This window comes from Pongo pygmaeus, chromosome 12 (assembly GCF_028885625.2).
Source record: "Pongo pygmaeus isolate AG05252 chromosome 12, NHGRI_mPonPyg2-v2.0_pri, whole genome shotgun sequence".
Taxonomy (NCBI): domain Eukaryota; kingdom Metazoa; phylum Chordata; class Mammalia; order Primates; family Hominidae; genus Pongo; species Pongo pygmaeus.
Window position 1 is genome coordinate 1,154,420 of NC_072385.2, and position 7,557 is coordinate 1,161,976.

The following is a 7,557-nucleotide window of genomic DNA, read 5'->3' on the forward strand; positions in this document are numbered from 1 at the left end:
GTCAATATTCAATTTTGGAAATTCTTTGTTAAAGAGATTTTTATTTTTCTTTTGTGTGGTCATGGAAAGTTTATGGAAGACTATTTTATCACATATGCAACGGTTTATTTCTGGGATCTCTATTCTGTTTCATCATCTATGTATCTGTTTTTGTGGCAATACCATATTGTTTTTATTTTTATAGCTTTGTATCATGATTTTTAATCAGAAAATATAATAACTCTTTGTCCTTTTTAAAGGGTGTTTGGCTAGTCACATTTCCTAAACAACGTTTAGAATTATACACAAAAGTTCTGCAAAAATATATACCATTGGGATTTTGATGAAAATTACATTACATTTTTATATCATCATGAGTAGTACTGATAACCTCTTTTTTTTTTTTTTTTTTTTTTTGGAGATGGAGTTTTAATGAGTCACTTAGGCTGAAGGGCAGTGGTGTGAGCTGTGCTCACTGCAGGCTCCGCATCCCAGGTTCAAGCAATTCTCCAGTCTCAGCCACCAGAGTAGCTGGGATTGCAGTCATGCACCATCACTTATAGCTAACTTTTGTATTTTTGATAGAGATAGGGTTTTGCCATGTTGGCCGGGCTAGTCTCAAACTTCTGATCTCAAGTGATCCACCCACTTTGGCCTCTCAAATTCCTGGGATTACAGGTATGAGTCACGCACCGGCCCTGACATCTTAATATTAAATCACCTCACACTTAAGCAAGACTATATGTAAGATTTTGTGTAATTTCCTCTTATTTACGTATTTGCCAAATTTTCTTGCTTTTGATTTCTAGTTTATTTACATTATATGACTTCAGTTTTCTTAAATTTAATAAGACATATATCCTAACAGAATGCACCATGTGTGATTGAGAATATTGCATATTTTGCTGCTTTTGATTGCAGAGTTCTGTAAATGCTGGTTAGGTCTATAATGTTCAGGTTTGGCTTTCTTCCTGATATTACATCTGACTATTCTAGTCATTATTGAAAGTGGAGTCTTGAAGTCTACAATTGTTGTGTTGCTACATATTTCTTGCTTGACTTCTGTCAATATTTGTTTTACATATTTGAAAGACGAGAATCAGTTGAACCTGGGAGGACGAGGTTGTAGTGAGCCTATCGCAAGATCGTGCCACTGCCCTCCATCCTGGGAGACAGAAACTCTGTCTCCAAAAAAAAAGGAGAGACGTCAGTGTTATCTACAGTAATATAAAAATTTAATGTATTTTTTGTGAAAATCCCAATGGTATATACTTGCAGATTTTTCAAATTATATTTGTATGATTTATAAATTATTGTTATAGATTCCTTTCAAGTTAACACATCTCACCGTTACAGATTACCAATCTGTCTCGTTAACACTTGACTTAAGATATATTTTGTTTAATATAATTATTACCATGACGCTCCAATTGTAGCTACTTTTTGTATAATATATATTTTCTTTATACTGTTACTTTCAAGTCATTTGCGTCCTTAGAGCTAAAGTGACTCCTGTAGAGAGCACATTGCTAGATCTTCTTTGTTCTTAATCCATTAAATTATTGATTCATTTCCTTTAAGTTATTTAATTTTTATATTTGAAGCAATTACTGCAGTTAATGAAGTTACTATTATTATTTGTAATTGTCTTCTGTGTTTCTTGTAGATGTGTTGTTTATCATTTTTTCTCTTACTGCTTTATTTTTGTTTGTTGATTTTGTAGTGACGTGATTCAATTTCTTTCTCATTTGTTTTTGTATACATTCTACAGGTTTTTTTGGTAATCATCTTGAGAAATAAAGACTATATAAATCATCTTAAAGTTATGACAATATATAACAACTATATTTCAACTGAATGCAAAGTTGTACCTTTTCATACCCCCCTGTGTTATTAATATCACATATTATCTTTTCTTATTATCTATGAACACACATTTATGCAGATTTGTGCTACATTTTTTAAACTCCATGGCAATATTTTGAAAGTTTTTTGCACCATCGTTTTGATAATAGAGATTTTTATACCTGTTTATATATTTATCTTTAATAGAGGTTTTTCTATTTTCATGTGCTTTTATGATGTTGGGCAGCATCATTTCATTTTCGGATGTGATAGACTTTCTTTAACATTTCCTTTAGGACTGTTCTAGTGGTTAGTAACACACTCAGCTTTTATTTATTTTGGAAAGGCTTTTTTTTTTTTTTATTTCTGAAGTGAAATTATTCCAGTTGAAGGATTTTGTTTGGCAGTATTTCTTCTTCTTTAATTATCTTGTCATCTGGGGATTTCTCAGCTACTTTTTAAAAGTAACCTCTTTATTACTTTTCTCCTATATTGTTTTTCTTAGACTCCTTTTATAAATACAATGGTCCACTTGATGGTGTGAAGTACGTCCCATATTTTTTCTCTATTCTATTTAAAATATTTGTTTTCATGGCTCAATATTTACAACTACAATGTCATCAATTGTGTGATTTTTTCTGCTTTATTAGTCTGCTTTTGTGACTGTTGATTGAAATTTTAATATAGTTGTTGTGTTCCTCAGATTCACAATTTTTGTTGGTTTCTAAAAATCTTTTTATTGATATCTCATTTTCTTTAGGTATCACTTCTTCTAATATTATTTTGTTGTCTATGTTCTGTTTGTGTTCATTAAGCAGTTTTTTTCTAATTACATTTTATTGAAAACTGCACTGAATGCTAAATGTCCATCTTTACAATGAACATCTACAGTAATGGTAACTCGCACTAAAACAAAGCATACTTCTGATAGGCATTATTTTTCTGTTTGGGACAATTTTAAAGTTTTTCTTTTGTCACAAAAACAGGAATGTACCTAATGAAAGGCTCAAAACAGGCCATCTTTTTAAACAAAAAGGCAGTGATTCACAAAAGACTATGAATAGAACATGTAACTAATTGATGTAAATCTAATAGGATTTGTTAAAATCAGTCACATCCATTACATCTGAAGTGTTCTTGTATAAAATACTTGAAGAAAAGAAGATTTTATCAGTGTCTTAAAAAGTGGGTTTTTTCATAGAAAATCTGACAAGTTACCATTAAAACTGTTTCCTGTGACATAAGGAAATGCAATATTATTTTTCTTGAACCTTTTTAGTGCAAGACTTTCCACTCAATAAAATAGCAGAGCATCTGAAACTGAGAAAATATATTTTATTACAAACAGCTTGTGATATTTAATACTGCTTTATTTTTTATTTTTTTTGCATTATCGGAGGCTTTTACTGAACTTACAACCAACTTGCCCTCTCAGTATGCAGTTCAGATGTGACAGACGTTTCTCTGTACAGGATCCGGTACTGTCTTCAATCCTATGCGTGCAGATGTCTAACACAGGCAAACAGTTTACTCCACATTTTCTAGTAATGTGATCTTCCTATTAGCAAAAAGCAGTAACCAGTCCCTGTAGACTGAAGGGACTCAAGTCACAAGATGTGGATTTCCTCCTCATGGTTTTTATTTTGATGTTGGAAGTCTTGATGCAACATTCTGAGCAGGGTGTTCCGGTCCTGCTGTGCCCAAGGGACTGATAAAGGAAAAAGTTCTATTTATTCTTTGTGATTTGACTCACAGATGAATAACTTAACACACAATAACCGAAGTTGATGGTTAATAAATCACACCCTATTCTTTCAGAGCATCCGTAAGCAGACGACATCTTCAGTTTTCTAACTCTTGTAGTTTTAACACTGCAACATCAATGATGTATATGTCCAGAATCAGATAAAAAGAGCGCCACATTCTTTTTCTGTTAGTTCATCTATTTTTCACTGTCCTTGTTCCCAAGTGTATCAGAATGATTACCCTCCGGCATTCTCTACTATTTCTCGTTGGGGTGCTCTCGATTGTCCCCGTGATTGTGGGCTGGTTGGGAGAGGGCGCTTGGGAAGTATGTGCCACTCTCGGGAGCTTGTGAGTCACTGGGATGCATCCAGGGATGATCCCTTCCATGGATGCAGGAAGTCCTCCTGGAGCCACGCCGACGATGACTGGATGAATTGCTTGCTGGTCTGTTACTGACCAAAGCACAGATGTGACAAAGAATTCCTTGTTCACAGTTTCTTAAGCTTCCTGGGATGCGACCTGTGATGGCTCAGCGGATCTCGGTGGCAGCTGCCTCCTTCATCTCCAGTGACGCCTGCTTGCTGTAGCAGGCAGTGTGAGGAGTGCAGATGATATTCGGGACATCTTCAATGGACCCTGAGCCAAGCTAAAGGGCTATGACTCATTCACGTCGAGGGCTGCCTCTCGTATCTTGCCCTCCTTGAGGGCCTGTGCTAAGGCTTTCTCATCCACCAGGCCTCCACGGGCTGTGTTCACAAGGAATGCTCCCTGCCTCATCTGCTTTATGGTAAAGTCATTGATGAGGTGGTGTTTATGTTCGCTGAGACTGCAGGGCAAGGAGACGCAGTGGCTCTGATACAGCAAATCCTGCTGTGTGTAGACCCTCTGCACGCCCAGGAACAGCTCGATTCCATCCTGCAAGTAGGGGTAATAAAATATGAAGCTGAATCCAAAGGCGGTGGCTGGAACTGCAAAAGCCTGCTGCGTGCGACCGTAGTCGATGAGGCCCAGCGTCTCCCCACGAATGCGGGCCACTCCCGAGGCCACGTTGCAGATCTGCTCCCCGCTCTGAACCCGCTTGCCTTCCAACAGTGCCTGTTCCAGCCATGTGTTCCTCTGGTGCATGTTGAGGATGCGGCAGATAGTGGAGTAGGCTGTCTCTTCCACGGCTGCGGGCGGGATGTTGCACACAGCAATTCTGAGCTCGCCAGCAGCCTTGATGTTTACGTTGTCGTAGCCACTGCCCACCCGCACGATCACTCTCAGGGCCTTGAAATTTGCCAGGTCCTCCCTGGTGAGGGTTTTGGTGTGGTACATCATGGCGCCCACGGCTCCGTTTAGAACCTTCTCGTGGATCTCCTGCGTGGACTGCACGTCACAGAAGGCCACGGTGGCCAGGTCCTTCAGGATGGGCATGTCCACAATGCAGTCGCGGCCGTCCAGCAGCGCCACCACAGGGCGGGGTTGCAGGGGGCCTTTCATGACGTGGAGGCGAATTCCTACACAAATTCTGTCCAATCGCTGTCTCTTAAGTTTGCGCTTATCCACAAATGTCATTCTTTAGGGAACTTTGCAATTCTCAGATCAAAAGTCAAAGCAGTCCTCTAAGAACTTAGGGGAACTCGGAGGCGTCTGCGTGCATGACACCACTATGAATCCAATATAAATTTGTTCAGAAAATCTATAGTACACACGATGGGCTGTCCATCTTTGTAAGGGAATACAGGTTCATTGGTTCAAAGCAATTTAAGTGATGAAACCTGTTTGCTTGCAACTCAGCCACCATCACACAATCAATCAAAGAATCTCACCACGACCCCAGGTCTGGAGCTCCTGGAATCCGCGAACGCTGGAAGTGGAGGCGGTTTCGGCCCGGTGCATCCTGGTCCTTGCTCCTGGTCTGAGCCTGGGGCCACCAATGTGTCCGGCATGGTCTCCAGGCTCCTCCTTTCCCGGTGCCCCGCGGACCAGAGGAGTGCCCGTCTCATTAAGCGGCCTTGATAATTATTTTGATTTTTAAACTATATAATGCAAAAACAAAAACAACAACAACAAAAGAATAAACCTACAGATTTTGATCTTTCAAGATCAACAAAGATTTTTAAAGGTCAATATTTGTAGGTTTATTTTATTTCTTTAATTGGGACATGTTTTCTCTGTTTTCTGCCTTCTCTGTATGCCCTGCAATCTTTTGATGAGATTCAGAAATTTATAAAACAACTGTGTAACGTAGTATGTAAAAAGTTTCTTACTACAAGATAATACAGCAGTCAGTGAGGCTGAATATTCTGGTGCTTCATTAACAGGGTCTTCGATGTGTTTTCTCTGGCCTTGTGTGTGTATTTTTAAGGTAAAGATATTTTTCCCCTTATTTTCCAGACACGGTAGTCCTTTGCTTCTGCAGTTGATTGCAGTGTTTGTTTCTCTGAGGCTGTGATAAGCATTCAGCTTCTTTTCTCAGCAGTCATAAGTTGTCATTCTTATTACTCTGCCATTTCCTTTAGCACTCCCTGTTGGGGGAGACAGAATCTAGTCACCAGAGGTAGCCCCAAAAGCCAAACCTTTGAACATATGTTCCACTATTCTCATCGTATACTGAGGGAGATACTAAAAGTTGGACGTTTTCTCTTGAGCCCAATTTCTGGGAAAGAAGAAAGGATGTGGTGAATGTAAGCCAGACCTGGTTGCCTTGTACAGCAAGCTTTTCCAACCCGACTTGTACTGTTCTTTTTATGGCTGTGTTTTATTTTAGGCTTTTAGAAGCCTGCAACCATGGTTTTCAGGTTCTGTCTCTAGTGATAAGCAGAAAAGGGGGATGAAGAAAGGGCCTTGCTGGCTCAACCAGAAACAGAAACTAAGAACTCATGGCTGTGGTCTCCCTTGGACGCCCCTGTTCCACAGTAAAGGAAATATCTTTGGAATGTAAAAAGAGAGAGAATAATAGGCATCACCCCAATAGGAAAGAATGAACAAATAACAAAGATGAGAGGTGAAAAGGCCAAGGAGAAAACCTTAAAAATGTGGTGTTGGAAGTTCTGCTTCAAAGAAATTGGTTCTGGAAAATCCTAGATTTACTTCTTTTGCTGCTACAGATGGAAATTTCCTACCTTATGCTGATTATGCTCCTAAATCTTCTAAGGCTTCTCCTGTTCCTCCACTAATATTCCAGGGCATTCACAGCGAGAGCCAAAGTTCTCCTCTTCTTTCTGTTATTCCCATGAAGGCCTTGTGGTCTGAGTGCTTTTCCATTGTTTTTTGGGATCTGAGGAAATCTGCACATTTTGCGAGACTTTTATTTACAGCTGTTTTGTAAAATCTGTGCCTCACGTCAGAAGTTTGTGAGAGTAAAAGTGCAGACCTTGGGTTTTGATTCACATATTTCAGAAACACCAAGGACACATGCTTCTGCTTCATGATTTTCAGTCCTGTGATTTCAAATGTGATCGTGTAAAAATATCGGAAAAAAAATTTATCAGAGCCCAAAGCACTTCAGCACATATGATAAAGTTGAATCTTCTATTTCACTTTATTCTTTTTTTCGTCTCTGGTAATGTAGGTCAAAAAGTTTTCTTTTCTTTAGTAGAAACTAACTTAGAAATGTGAACTCTCTATGCGAAGCGCCTCACTTGTGGAATAGTTTATTGTAACCACTCATTTCAAAGAATTTTTAAAGACCTTAGTGCCATAAAAAAAACTTAGAAACTTGCCAAGAATAGAATAAATTCTTAATTGTTACATTATTTCTTAATGAATTATTTTATTAATTAATCTTATACAAAGCTTAGTGGGACTGTGATCTGTACGTTTTCCCTGTCTTATTTTTATGTATGCCAAATTAGCCTATAATTTTAGCTTCAGGAGTTTCAGAATAGCACACTTGAATTTATGTGTTATATAGAAAGTGAATTAGATAGTATGCACATCACATTAAGAAAAGTTTTAGTTTGTGTCTAAATTCACTGCATAGAAAAACTTATCATTAGTGTT

The 7,557-nt window shown here is 38.3% G+C and overlaps 1 pseudogene; it reads right to left on the reverse strand.

The window, feature by feature from the left end:
- Positions 1–3,826: 3,826 nt before the first annotated feature.
- On the reverse strand, positions 3,827–5,127 carry LOC129026044 (C-terminal-binding protein 2-like; annotated as a pseudogene).
- Positions 5,128–7,557: the final 2,430 nt, after the last annotated feature.